The sequence below is a fragment of the Pelophylax lessonae genome, assembly GCF_965119305.1.
Source record: "Pelophylax lessonae genome assembly, chromosome: 6".
NCBI lineage: Eukaryota > Metazoa > Chordata > Amphibia > Anura > Ranidae > Pelophylax > Pelophylax lessonae.
In genome coordinates, this window is record NC_138773.1 from 65259916 (window position 1) to 65275832 (window position 15917).

A 15917-nucleotide genomic window follows, 5' to 3' on the forward strand; every position below is an offset into this window, starting at 1 on the left:
TAAATTACTTTACTATTGCTTTAGGCCTGGTTCACATGTATGCGGGTTGGTGGTTCACATTTGCACAGGCATAGCAGCCCATTGATTTGAATGGGCTGCTATGCCCTCATTTTCCGCAGAAAAAAGGTGCATGCAGCATTTTTTTAAAATTCAGTGGCCTTGAAATCCATCCTGCTTTTGCACCATGCGACTAACCTGCAGTTCCTGCTCTGGCAAGCTTTCTGCATTTTTTGTATACGTGGGCACGGCATTTAAAAATAAACAGTTTGCGTGTGCAGCAACGGCAGGTAAGTCGCATGGTGCAAAAGAAGGATGGATTTCATGGCCACTGCATTTTTTTAAATTCTGCATGCACCTTTTTTCAGCTGAAAACGCAGGCATAGCAGCTCAAGCCCATTCACATCAATGGGCTGCTATGCCTGTGCAAATGTGGGCCCCCAACCCGCATACATGTGAACCAGGCCTAAAGCAATAGTAAAGTCATTAATTGGTTAAACCTGCAGGAGGACCGGTGTTTTTATCTATTAATGACTTTACTATTGCTTTAGGCCTGGTTCACATGTATGCGGGTTGGGGGCCCACATTTGCACAGGCATAGCAGCCCATTGATGTGAATGGGCTTGAGCTGCTATGCCTGCGTTTTCAGCTGAAAAAAGGTGCATGCAGAATTTAAAAAAATGCAGTGGCCATGAAATCCATCCTTCTTTTGCACCATGCGACTTACCTGCCGTTGCTGCACACGCAAACTGTTTATTTTTAAATGCCGTGCCCACGTATACAAAAAATGCAGAAAGCTTGCCAGAGCAGGAACTGCAGGTTAGTCGCATGGTGCAAAAGCAGGATGGATTTCAAGGCCACTGAATTTAAAAAAAATGCTGCATGCACCTTTTTTCTGCGGAAAATGAGGGCATAGCAGCCCGTTCAAATCAATGGGCTGCTATGCCTGTGCAAATGTGGGCCGCCAACCCGCATACATGTGAACCGCCAACCCGCATACATGTGAACCACCAACCCGCATACATGTGAACCAGGCCTAAAGCAATAGTAAAGTCATTAATAGATAAAAACACCGGTCCTCCTGCAGGTTTAACCACTTCTGGATCGCAAGGATTTGCCCCTTTAAAGACCAGGCCATCGGATCAGAGCGCCAGGACCAGTCATCACCAGGTAGGCCAGACACTGCTTGATGGCTATATAATAATGTAATGTGGGCTGCTAGGCGTGTGTGTGTGTATATATATATTTATTAGAGCTGCACGATTCTGGCCAAAATGAGAATCACGATTTTTTAGCTTGGAATAAAGATCACGATTCTCTCACGATTCTCTGTGTAACAAAAAAAAAAAAAATTGGGATAACTTTACTGTTACGTTTTTTTTTTTTTTTTTATTCATTAAAGTCTAATCATTGCGTTTGAAAGACTGCTGCGCAAATACAGTGTGACATAAAATATTACAACAATCGCCATTTTATTCTGTAGGGTCTCTGCTAAAAAAATATATAAAATGTTTGGGGGTTCTAAGTACTTTTCTAGCAAAAAAAAAACTGATTTTAACTTGCAAGCAGCAAGTGTCAGAAAAAGATCCAGTCTTTAAGAGGTTAAACTTCCTTTCTCCCTGGCAGAGGGAAGGAAAAGATACAAATGTAATCATTTTTGTTTATAGTTAGGAGACTTAATGCTGAAAGGTGTTAGCTGAGTGAGTGAATGAGTCATCCAGCTCACTGAAATGTATCAATTCACAAGTCAGGCAGACTTGACAGAGAAACTCGGTATTTTAAAAATGCCACAATAACAATACCGTGGCTATGCAATACCGCGATATATCGAATTACCGAAAACCGGCATATGTCTAGTCACCGCCACATCCACCACCACCTCAACCTCCCTCCTACTCCATATGGGCCTCGTCCTTCAGAGATGAAGAAGAACATTGTTTTATTTTTCTGTTTTTTTTTGTTGTTTTAAGTTATTTCCCTATCCACATTTGTTTGCAGAGCACTTGCCATGCTCTTAATTACGTTTTGCTGCCATTTGCAGCACTCTAGCCCTTTCCTTTGGTGTTTTAGAGCCATTTTAGTGCCTTAAAGTTCGGGTCCCCATTGACTTCAATGGGGTTCGGTGTCCGGGAAAAGTTCGGTAAAAGTCCGGGACACGGACCCGGACTTTTTTTTAAAGTTCGGCCGAACCCGTCGAACACGGACATCTAGGTGTTCGCTCAACCCTAGTGGTGAGCACTGTGGTCCAGGAGAGGAGCGTCCTGGGAGAAGGAATAAGCAGGATCATGGTGAAGGAGGGCAGAGTGCAGGCTACTCTCTTCATACTGCCCAGTAAGTGACCCCAGAACAGGGAATCAGGGTCCCTGGGTGTGACATGGAGTATCCCTGGTGTGAAAGAGAATTGCGGTCACCAGGTATGCCAGGGGGAATCGGAGTCACCAGGTGTGACATGGGGGAGAGGGGTCGCAAGTGTAACAGGGGTTTGGGGTCACCATGTGTGCCATGAGGAATTTGGATCCCTGGGTGTGCCATTGGGGATTGAGGTCCCCAGGTGTGATATGGAGGCACATCAGGGTCCCCAGGTGTGACATGGAAAAACATCAGGGTCTCCGGGTATGACATGGAGGAACATCAGGGACCCCTGATGTGACATAGAGGAACATTGGGATCACTGGGTATGACAGCATTACATGGAGGAACCATCAGGTCAGGGTCACTGGATATGACATAGAGCGGTTTTTAACCCCTTCCGTTTTTATAATTTTTTTGGGGGGGCGCAAGTAGCTGATCTTGCCTAGGGCGTAAAACAGTCTAGCACCGGCCCTGGCTGCAGGGCAGTATTCCAACATGATAACAACCCCAAACACACCTTCAAGACAACCAGTGCCTTGCTAAAGAAGCTGAGGGTAAAGGTGATGGACTGGCCAAGACTTAAACCCAACGAGCATCTGTGGGGCATCCTCAAACCGAAGGTGGAGGAGCGCAAGGTTTCTAACATCCACCAGTTCCGTGATGTCATCATGGAGGAGTGGAAGAGGACTCCAGTGGCAACCTGTGAAACTCTGGTGAACGCCATGCCCAAGAGGGTTAAGGCAGTGTTGGAAAATGATGGTGGCCACACAAAATATTGACACTTTGGCCCAATTTGGACATTTTCACTGATGGGTGTACTCACTTTTGTTGCCAGCAGTTTAGACATTATTGGTGTGTTGAGTTATTTTGAGGAGACAGCAAATTTACACTGTTATTCAAGTTGTACACTCACTACTTTACATTGTAGCAAATTGTAATTTCTTCAGTGTTGTCACGTGAAAAGATATAATAAAATATTTACAAAAATGTGAGGGGTGTACTCAGTTACATAGTTTTTGAGGTTGAAAAAAGACATCAGTCCATCGAGTTCAACCTATGATGTGTGTTTGCTGTTAACCGTACATTGTATACCCCTGTATGTTGTGGTCTTTAAGGTGCCCATCTAATAGTTTTTTGAAACTATCGATGCTCCCTGCTGATACGACTGCTTGTGGAAGAGAATTCCACATCCTTACTGCTCTGACAGTGAAGAACCCCTTACGTAGTTTAATTTTAAACCGTTTTTCCTCTAGTTTTAGTGAGTGGCCACGTGTCTTATTATATTCCCTTTCTCTAAAAAGTTTGTTCCTTAGGCTAGGGTCATCACCAGTACAGTATTTGTACATTGATATCATATCCCCCCTCAATCGTCTCTTCTCCAGAGAGAATAAGTTCAGTCTTTCCTGATAGTCTATGCCCTCCATTCCCCTAATTATTTTTGTTGCCCTTCTCTGGACTCTCTCCAGTTCCAGCACATCCTTCCTGAGGACCGGTGCCCAGAACTGGACAGCATACTCCAGATGTGGCCGGACCAGAGTCATGTAGAGTGGGAGAATAATCTCTTTATTTCTGGAGTGAATCCCCTTTTTTATACATGCCAGTATTCTGTTGGCTTTGCTTGCAGCAAGTTGGCATTGCATGCCACTGCCAAGCCTGTTGTCCACCAGTACCCGCAGGTCCTTTTCCATCCTAGACTCACCCAGAGGTTCCCTCCGTAGTGAGTAGCTTGCTTTCGTGTTTCTGATGCCCAAGTGCATTACGTTACATTTTTCAACATTAAACCTCATCTGCCATGTAGTTGCCCACCCCATTATTATGTTCAGTTCCGCTTGTAAGGTTTCCACATCCTGCATAGAAGATATTGGCATGCTTAGTTTAGTATCATCTGCAAATACTGAGATTGTACTAGATATCCCCTCTTCTAGATCATTTATGAATAAATTAAACAGAATTGGACCCAGGACAGAACCTTGGAGGACCCCACTTTCCACCCCCGCCCAATCCGAGCACTCCCCATTAATCACCACCCTCTGGACTCTCCCCTGGAGCCAGTTCTCTATCCAGGTACTCACCTTATGGTCCATACCTACATTCCTTAAGCTGGATACACACTATCCAACTTTTGTGGTTAGATTTCCTTCAGATTTACCTTTTCTATGTAGTGCAAGGGCCTGCTAGATTGCATTCAAATTGAAAGTGTTTAGGTTTGCCCTCATATTATATGGTTTTGGTAAGTCTAAAGGAAAAAGTCTTCAGAAAATCTTATAGTGTGTATGGCCCATTAGTTTGTGCAGTAAGCGTTTGTGGGGAACGGTGTCAAAGGCCTTTGCAAAGTCCAGATACACCACATCCATAGGCTTACCTTTTATCTAGGTGGCAGCTCATTTCATCGTAGAAGGTTAATAGATTGGTTTGACTTCTGTGAGAGACTGTATGTATTATTATCTGGCCATATGTTACTTCAATGTGTATATTGTTGTTTGTTTCTATACATGTTCATAAAAGATAGGCCAATGCATTTAACGGAAAGCAATCCAGGATGACCCATACTGGGGGAAAGATTTATAATTGTCACTTTTGTGACAAATGAGAGGAAATTGATAGCATTATGTTTAATTTAAATCTTATAATCATGCTTAATTAAATGGTTAGGGTTATGCTTTAAACTTTAGTTTTATTGAAAGTCTCCCCCTGTGTGTCTTGATGTGAAGAATGTAAATTTCCTCCCATTGTTTTTGAGTTGTGACAATACATTTTTGGTCCCACCGTACTTTGCTATTCTGAGATATTTTCTTTCCTGAGTTTGCTTTCCTGTTGTAATATACACATCTCTTTCCTGTATGTAAAGGTATATTTTTAAGTGTCTCTTGCTGATGTGTATAGACTTGAAATATTTTGTGTTTTGAATTCCCTATATAAGGCCCAAAGACTGAAATAAAGTTAAGTAACCCATTCACTATACTTATGTGCGAGTGCGTTACTTCCAGAGCTCTGAAGTTATGGACATGTGGAATGGAAAAATATGCCGGCAAAGGTTAGTAGAGATTACATAGATAAATCCCTTAGATAGATATATACAGTTTCAGTTCTGGGATAAACATTTAGTTATAATAAAGTACCATAAAAAGGGAATATGATGTGTAACATTAACTTGTTATATATCAGGTTTAGTGTCCCTTTAGGGTCCTATAGGGAAGGGTTGGCCATGCTGCCATGGAGTCTGTTAAGAAAACAATATTTTTGACTTTCTGCTATAAAACATCCAAAAAAAAATGATTAAAAACTCAAATTTCCTCATAAATTTTGGTCAAAATGTATTCTGTTACATGTTTTTGATTAAAGAAAATTCCAATAAGTGTATATAGATTGGTTTGCATGAAAGTTATAGCACCTACAAATGATGGTATATACAGTATACTCAAACTGTTCTTTCTTATTGTTTTTTTTAATACTACAAATGACTTATAATGGGACTGCGATAGTGTGGCAGTCAATCTGACACTAACTGACACTGGGGGGGGGGGGCTGACTAACTGCCACTGACATCACAATTGACACTAATACAGTGATCAGTGCTAATACAATACATTGTCACGGCACTAATGACACTGGCTGGGAAGGGGTTGTCATCCAGGGCAATTAAGGGGGTAAATATGTGCCTAACAATGTGCAATGTGTGTAAAGTGTGCTGCTTTTACTAACTGATCTCTCAGGTTCCAGGGATGAAAAACTGATAGATCTCTCCCTCTGTACAGAGCTCTGTGTTGTTTACCAACACAGAGCTCTGGGGTGTGAATGCACATTGCCAATCAGCAAGTCCTTGCAATGAATCATTGGCCAGGACTTGCTGACAGGCTCCCGCATGCGCGCGCCCTTAACCCGGAAGAAGATTGCAACATACAGGTACTTTGCTTTGCCTACAGTGACTGCTTGCCCACTGTACATTGCGAGCGAGCGGCGAGCAGTTAAGGAAAAAAAAAGCCTAAAAAGGAAAAAGAGGGGGAGGGGTATGTCTCTATGTCAAGGATAATGTAAGGGTGATAGAGAGGAATGATATTATGGAAGGGATGAGTATGGAGTTAGAATCCGTGTGGGTAGAGCTCAAGAGGGAAGAAGAAAAGGGAAAAGTAATTGTGGGGGTTTGCTATAGGCCACCCAACCAAAGGGAGGAGGTGGAGCTGGAATTTATATCACTGTTGGGTAAAGTGGCAAAACTGGGATCAGTCATCATATTGGGAGACTTCAATTATCCCGACATAGACTGGGAAGAGGGGACTACACACTCACAGAATGCCCGTCTATTCATGGTAACCTTACAGGGCAACTACATGTCACAGTTGGTGGATTCTCCTACTAGAGAAAATGCAGTCCTGGATCTATTGATTACTAATGAGCCAGACCTAATCTCGGAGGTAGGAGTCCAGGACAACCTGGGCTCTAGCAATCACAGGATGATCACATTTAGCGCAAATAACAATATAACAAGGCAAGTTGGGAACATAAGAACCCTAAATTTCAGAAGGGCAAACTTTCCAAAATTATGCTCATTGATGGAAAGGGTAAACTGGGACCAAACCCTGGGATCCCTGACCACAGAGGAAAAATGGGAATGCTTTAGGAACATATTAAACAAATGCATCCTGCAGTGCATTCCTATGGGAAATAAATTTAGAAGAGACAATGCCAAACCTGGCTGGCTAAACCGTAATGTGAAAAAACTTATAAGGGGAAAAAAAATGGCCTTCAAGAAATATAAATCAGAGGGCACAGTATCAGCTTTCGAGCAATACAAGGAGGCAAATAAGAAAAGTAAATACGAAATCAAAATGGCTAAAATCAACTTTGAGAGACAAATAGCGGAGGATAGTAAAAAGAACCCTAAGAAATTCTTTAAATATATCAACAGCAAAAAAGATAGGGCAGAGCATATTGCTCACATAATTAACGAAGATGGGGGGATGGTTACAGAGGACACTGAAAAGGCAACCGTGCTGAACGCCTTTTTCTCATCAGTCTTTACTCAGGAAAAGGAGGGGTACACTAACCATGACTGTATGGTCAGTAGTATTACACAGGACTTGCTGCTATGGCTAACTGAGGGTGAAATCAGGAAAAGGCTGGATAAAATTAACACAAATAAATCACCAGGCCCGGATGGCGTATATCCGAGAGTACTCAATGAACTCAGTAAGGTTATATCTAGACCACTGTTCCTGATCTTTGCTGATAGTATTATCACAGGAAATGTACCAGGGGATTGGAGGAAAGCTAACGTGATACCGATATTCAAAAAAGGGCAGAGGCATGTCCCGGGTAATTATAGGCCTGTCAGTCTGACATCGATAGTATGTAAACTTCTGGAGGGGATGATAAGGGACTATATCGTAGAGTTTGCTAAAGACAACATCATCATCAGCAGTAATCAGCACGGGTTTACAAATGGGTGTTCTTGTCAAACCAATCTCTTAACATTCTACGAGGAGGGGAGCTGTGAGCTAGATAGGGGCAGTACTATGGCTTCTATGAATGTAAGATGATCTATGATTGGAGGGGGTTGACCTATCCATCATTTGTCCATCTTCCATTATTAGATCCTGTCTTATTTTTAGAAGCTGTAGTACTGGCTTCTATGAATGGCAGAGCTGGGGGGAGAGGGCAGTCTTGATAACAGCCTGTGATGTCCCACCAGAAGATCTCCGGGGGTGGAGCGGAGTGGGATTGGTCATAAATGGAGTAGAATTCCACCTAAAAGAAAAGGCATCAGCACAAGGGACACATTCTATTGCTTGTAGGTTTTATCCCCTGTTTGGCTGAAAATGAAAATAGATGTAGCACCCTCCTAGGTAGGTGCTAGGTAGGAAAAGCCTAGTGTCTCCATCTGCTTATCAGGGGAGCCTGATTGTTAGTTAGGCCTATTGCATGTGTCCATGTGTGATTCATCTGGTCTGAGGGAGTGTCCCCACTGTATCCAATAGGGGAGCCTCTTGAACAGTGGAGGAAACCCAGCCAGTGACACATAGGCTTTTGTAACTATCCCAGTGGGTTGGCACAAACAGTGGTGCATCCTGGGATATGTTATTAAAGCCAAGGGCACATGTGACAGGATGTCTTTGGGCGGGAAGCCAGGTCCCAGAAGGAGGGTGACATTGGTCTCTCCTTCTGCTGCAGTGGATGGTTGTCACAGGCAGTCGGCCTTGTGAGACAGGATTGTGGAGCTGAGCCAGGAGGTCCAGTGTATGCTGACTAGTGGAATTGGAGGCAGAGCAACCTTGGGAAAAACAGTGTCCGTGAGTACCAGGAAGCTTGCCAGGGGTCTGCCCAGGAAGGGGACCGCTCCAGTGGAGAGTCAGTGGACAGGAGCAAGCACACACAGCAAGTGAGAAAGGGGGTGCTAAGTTAGAACCCTGAAGAGTAATTCAAGCGGCAACACATTATCTATCTTCACTTCAGTGGCAAGGTGAAGCAGCGGCCTTGCTGAACACTACAGCTAGTTGTCCTAAAGATCGTTCATAGTTGGAGTATCCCACTCATCCCTTCTCCTATCCCAGTTCAAAATAAAAACACAAAAAAAAACAACATCCCCTGGATCAATTATTGATTGAGCCAAGGACTTTCAATGCTAATTATCTGCTATCAGTTGCTAAGGGTAACCCAGGGTAATCCAAAAAGTGTAATTCTCAGCAGTCCTCTAGGGGGCAGTGCTACATAGAGAAACAGCAAAAAACAAAAGCATTTACATTACAAACTCATCGCCTCCTGAACTCCATATACAGTCTCTATATACAACCCCTCTTCTTCCTCCAGCACACACTTACTTGCAGAACCCAGTTATACCCTGTTGTAGTTTTGTAGCAAAGGTCTATTACAGGCAAGGACTTGCAGCCCCTATACTTGGAGAACAGATGGGGGTGACACAGCTTCCACTTTCCCAGCACTTCCTCTCTGTGGTCACTGATCCCGCAGCACCACCTCATTAGGTCCTGCCAGCCCACCTGGCGGCAGCTGCCTCTCTCACTAGCCCTCCAAGCTAACTTTCCACAGTCCTCCAGACTGACACTCACCAGCCCACCCATGATGACTATCAGGAGATCTCCCGGACATACTGACCTGCTCCCCCTGTCCTCTCTCCTTGCTACCATGCCTCCAGGAAGGCTTTCCTCCGTGTTTTGTAGAGGGAATCTTCCAGCACTCTAGCTCCAGGTCCAAGGTCAGACTTGGGGGCATCCTCAAGGGCCACCAACAGTGTCCTCAGCACTCCATTTTCCACCCAGCTGCCCCTGTTAGCATGACTCACACCTATTTATGAGGAGGCCTGCCCCTGACAGCCTCTCCTAGCTTACACCCACTTTGTCTAGAACATTCTCCAATGTTCCAGAGAACAGAGGGAGCACAGAAGAGCTGTCAGGATGAGTCAATTAACCCTGACCCAGATTTACAACCCAGGCTTGGCTCTCAGCCAAGCCAATTTACCCACACTAACAACTAAACCTATCTACATCTAGACCTCTAGAGGGTGCTACACAGGTATCATCATACCTTGCGTCCTCAGTGCCTTTTTTATATAGTCATTTTGGGTTGCCAGTGCATGTAGACACAGGCAGCACCAGCACGCCCCCTGCAGTCCCATCCCAGGAGTGCACACATAAGGGTGGCTTTAGAGGACCCTGCAAAAGAAAAGAGCTACTCAAAACCAGAAGGTAAGCTAGAGCTCATGGGACAAGCCCAATCATTGGAAAAGAAAACCTTTTAAGCCACTTGAGTACCGGGCACTTTTACTCCCTTCAATTGCGCAGTCATGTAACACTGTATATACTGTATATATATATGAAAATTTTATCATTTTTTGAGACAGATAGAGACTTATTTGGATGGGATATAATCACCACTGGGGTTTTTTTTTATTTGTTGCTAAACAAGTAAAAAAAGACCAAAAATTTTGAAAAAAAAAGTTTTCTTTTATGTGTCTTATTATGAGGTGGAGCACTTCAACCACATGTACAAGATTATGTGCACACGGTCTTAGACACAGTGGAAGTCAGACCGCGGGAGTAGCGGGCGCGATCGCCACCGGCCTCCCACGATCTTCAGAGAAACTGACAGAAGAGCCGCCTGCCTATGTAAACAAAGAAGGCAGTTCTTCTGTCAGACAGGCACAGGAAGAATCTGAAACCCTGATCTCTGTGTGCCTGTCACAGAGCCCCCCCCCCCCCCACCCCACAGTTAGTAAGCACATTTAGACTTACATTTAACCCTTTGATCACAACCAGTATTAACCCCTTCCCTGCCAGTGTCATTTATACAGTAACAGGGCATATTATTTAGCACTGATTACTGTATTAATGTCACTGGTCCCCAAAAAGTGTAAAAAATGTCAGCTAGGTGTCCGATCTGTCCGCCACAATGTTGAAGTCCCGCTAAAAATCGCTGATCGCCACCATTACTAATAAAAACAAAAGAAAAAAAAAGAAAAAGTCCAAAAATCTATCCCATAGTTAAAATACCCTTTTTGGGATTTTTATTACCAAAAATATGTAGCAGAATACAAAATGGCCTAAACTGATAAAAAAAAAAAAAATTTGATTTTTTTACATTTTTTTTATTGGGAATGTTTTATATCAGAAAGTAAAAAATATTGTGTTTTTTTTTTTTTAAATTGCCACTCTTTTTTTTGTTTAAAGCGCAAAATCTAAAAGCCGCAGAGGTGATCAAATACCACCAAAAGAAAGCTCTATTTGTGGGAAAAAAAAGATATCAATTGTATTTGGGTACAGCGTCGCACAACGGCGCAATTGTTAGTTAAAATAACGCAGAAAATCGCAAAAAATGGCCTGGTCATTAGGGGGGTAAAACCTTCTAGAGCTGAAGTGGTTAATCAAAATAAAAAGGAACGGTGTGGGTGACAGCATTTATTGAGCACCAATTTTTTCCACTTAAGAAGACTTCTTTGTATATGGACTGTGAGTGCTTCACATTCAGGCCCCTTTCACACTTATGCAACTTAAAAGTCGCATTATTTTACCGCAATTTTGTTGCAGCAATTTTGACGTGATTTTGATGCGATTTTGCCTGGGCTTAAAGCAATGCCTATGTCTTTGGACCTCAAAACGCATCAAAATCAGGTCAATGTAGTGCAGGGACTACTTTGAAGTCATGCGACTTCAAGTTGCACAGATATGAACGGTACTCATTGGAAATAATGGAGAACGACTTGTCATGCGATTTTGCAGTCCCAAATCACAGAACAAGTCGCGCAAGTGTGAAAGGGGCCTAATTCATTACTGCAGGTTATTTAGCAACAGTGTATTGTTGTGTTCACACTATTGGAGCATTTGTATGTTATTTCTCATTATATCTACATTAGCCATCACTTAACAGCGCATGCTTTATATGTATTATTTTTATTGTGTTTTTTTTTTTTTTGCATTAAAATTTAAAAAAGTGTATTTTTTCCGAAAAAATTGCTTTTGAAAAACCGCTGTGCAAATACCGTGTGACATAAAACATTGCAACACCCACCATTTTATTCTCTAGGGCCTCTGCTTTAAAAACATATATATAATGTTTGGGGGGGGGGGGGGGGTCTAAGAAATTTTCTAGCAAAAAATACAGATTGTTACATGTAAACAAAAAGTGGCAGGAAAGGCCTCGGGCTCAAGTGGTTAATGATATAATGATTATGTTTCCGTAATGGGGGCCCCCTCCACCCCCAGGCCCTATTGCAGACATGTGGGTTGCTATCACTAACTTTATGCCACTGGTTACAACAAGTATAGCAAAGGCTGACCTTTTACACTTTACGCATGTGTGATCTCATATACCTGTATTGTCCTTTCTAAGACATTGCTTTATGCGAAGACTCTTTCCTTGTGGTGAAATTTACATACAGGTCGCTCTTTGTTGGCCACAAACGCTTTCACTCTCTCGTGGATATTCCCAGATTATAGTTATATCTATAACTATTTCCTCCTTCTACTACCTGCCTGAACTTCAGTAAATGTTTATTAGCCTTTGTGATTCATCTTTAAATAAACAGAATTATTTTACGACTGGCAACATAGAAATATACGTAACTCGTGTTCCTGCCCACGCCTCTGTTTTTTAAATGTGTGTTTGAGATCATAAACTTCTGGCAGCCATTAGGCAAACAAAATCATTGCAGAGCAATGAAGAGAATAAAAAAATGCATTTATGTTTTGCTGATCCCCTGGCTTCTATACATTTTTTAAAAATCATTGGCCAGAACAAGCATGTAGCAAGTGAAGATATACACTCACTGACCCCTTTATTAGGTACACTTGTTCATTAGCTTGATAACACAAATTGCTGATCAGCCAATCAAATGGCAGCAACTCAATGCATTTAGGCATCTAGATGTGGTGAAGATAACTTGCTGAAGTTCACACTGAGCATCAGAATGGGGAAGAAAGGGGATTTAGGTGACTTTGAATGTGGCATGGTTGTTGGTGCCTGACGGGCTGGTCTGAGTATTTCAAAAACTGCTGCTCTACTGGGATTATCACACACAACCATCTCTAGGATTTACAGAGAATGGTCCGAAAAAGAGAAAATATCCAGTGAGCGGCAGTTGTGTGGAGGAAAATGTCTTGTTGATGTCAGAGATCAGAGTAGAATGGGCAGACTGGTTGGAGATGATGGAAAGGCAACAGTAACTCAAATAACCACTCGTTATGCAGAATACCATCTCTATACATCAGACCTTGAAGCAAATGGGCTACAGCAGCAGAAGCCCACACTTGGTGCTACTCCTGTCAGGAAACTGAGGCTACAATTGACACAGGCTCACCAAAATTGGACAATAGAAGATCGGAAAAACGTTGTCTGGTCTGATGAGTCTCAATTTCCGCTGCGACATTCAGATGGCAGGGTTAGAATTTGGCGTAAACAACATGAAAGCATGGATCCATCCTGCCTTGTATCAACAGTTCAGGCTGGTGGTGTAATGGTGTGGGGGATATTTTCTTGGCACACTTTGGGCCCCTTAGTACCGATTGAGCATCGTTTATACGCCACGGCCTACCTGAGTATTGTTGCTGACCATGTCCATCCCTTTATGACTACAGTGTCCCCATCTTCCGATGGCTCCTTCTAGCAGGATAATGCCACATGTCACAAAGCTCAAATCATTTCATCACTGATTTCTTCACCATGACAATGAGGTCACTGTACTCCAATGGCCTCCACACTCACCACATCTCATCCAATAGAACACCTTTTGGATGTGGTGGAAGGGGAGATTCGCATCATGGATGTGCAACTGACAAATCTGCAGCAACTGCGTGATTCTATCATGTCACTATGGACCAAAATCGCAGAGGAATGTTTCCAACACCTTGTTGAATCCTTGCCATGAAGAATGAAGGCAGTTCTGAAGGCAAAGGGGGTCCAAACCGGTGCAAGCAGAGAGTACCTAATAAAGTGGCCGGTGAGTGTAACTCTTCATCTGTAAAGGCGTTCCGGGTCAGCCTAAAAACTTTATTACAAGCAAAGGAACAGCATCACAGCCTGGAGGCAAGTATTTTCATAGAGAGGTCAGCAAGGGCAGCCTACATGTTTTATTATCAGACAGTTTGAATTTCTGTCCACCCAGTCCCGATATATATATATATATATACAGCTCAACTACACACAGCACAGCTAGACTGGTGACCTTACTGTTTTCTAGTGCAGATATGCAGTACAGTCTGGTCACCTCCCTGCTCCCAGACTGTGACTGGACATTGAAGGAGCAGCAGCAGACTGTTGAGGTCATCACTCACCTCTCTCCTCCTGTCAGCATGCAGAGCCTACTCCTGCCTCCCCTAGTTTGAGTGCTGCTGTGCAGGAGATTACGGGGATGAGATGCTAAGTCAAATCCAGAAACTTTCTCTAATTGCATTAAATGTCTAACTCTGAGAAATCAGAACATTTCCTACTGTGAGGCTGCATCTGAAAATGCAAGGGTTAACCAATCTTTTAGGCCTAGGGGGGAGTAAAATCACTTTGAATTATCCAAGCTTAAGCTCCCCTGGCAGACGCAGCTTCCCCCCAACCCCACCCTCCCCCCTGAGCGGTCTAGCAGAGCAGAGGAGCGGAGGATCGTATAAGTAAATCTACTTTTCTTGCTCCCCTAGATCTACACAAGCAGGTAACCCTTGCAGTGCGGGTGCAGCCCCGCTGCAAGAAATCATTTTCATGTTTCTTGGAGCTCAGGATTAAAAATATGTTTATTTTATTTTTTTTTTACAAAAACCTTACCTACATTTAAGATTTAACCACTTAAGCCCCGGAGGATTTGGCTGCTGAAAGACCAGGTGGTATTTTGCAATTCGGCACTGCGTGACTTTAACGGACAATTGCGCGGTCGTACGACAATGTACCTAAACGAATTTGACGTCCTTTTTTTCCCACAAACAGAGCTTTCTTTTGGTGGTATTTGATCACCTGTGCGATTTTTTGATCATGCGCTATAAACAAAAAAAGAGCGTCAATTTTGCAAAAATAACAATATTTTTCACATTTTTTTTATATGAAATTCCCCAAAAAAAATGTAAAAATCAAAATTTTTTAACATTTTCTGCCAATTTGTTTTATGCTACATATGTTTGGTAAAAAAAATAGCAAAAAGCGTATTTTGATTGGTTATCGCGTTTACTAACAAAGGGAAAGATTTTTGTCATTTTTGTTGTTTTTTTTTTAAACGCGTAATGGCGGCGATCTGCGATTTTTTTTATTGGTACTGCGACATTGGGGCGGACAGATCGGACCCTTGACTGACATTTTTGACACTTTTGGGGTTACCAGTGACATTACTGCAGTAATAATCAGTGCTATAAATATGCACTGTTACTGTAAAATGACACTGGCAGTGAAGGGGTTAACTTTATTTGTGAGGGAGGGGTGGTGTGTCCCCCTAGGGGCGTGATTCTAACTGTGATTGGCTGTGGCTTGAGCTGTAGGAACAATGATCAACGGTCCTACATAGTAGAACCGTATGATCACTGTTTCTACACAGGGAAGAATGACAGACGGCTTGTTTACACTAGCCGCCTGCCTTTCTCCCTCTCCCCCGACGATCGCTGAGTGACCGGCGGACATCGGGTCCGCCGGTCACATGGGCGGGGGGTCCGTGACCGCGCAGGAGCGTGCCGCCGGCGGCGGGCGCTCGCTCCCCAGAGCCTCACAGGCTAGTGACATACCGATACGTCACTCTGCCTGTGAGGGGCTGACCGCCGCAGTATATGTACTTGCGGCGGTCGGCAAGTGGTTAAGGTAATGTGGTCACTCCTGAGTAAACAGTAGTGAAAAAAAACAGCTATTTTGGAACCACCTTTAAAAAATCTCGTTTGGCTGTACTTCTCCTGTGGATCACAGGAGTGCAAATCTGCTCTGCACTCCTGTGACCCGTTTTCAGCAGACAGCGGGCTGAAGCCCGATGTCAGCTGACATCACAAAGCCGGTCCGGGCTAGGGAATCATCATGACCATATAGTCGGGATCCATTCAGGAGCCTGTACCAGCATCTGACTCTGACTCTCAGCGAGCCGCTCCCACCTCTCCACAGCCCAGCGC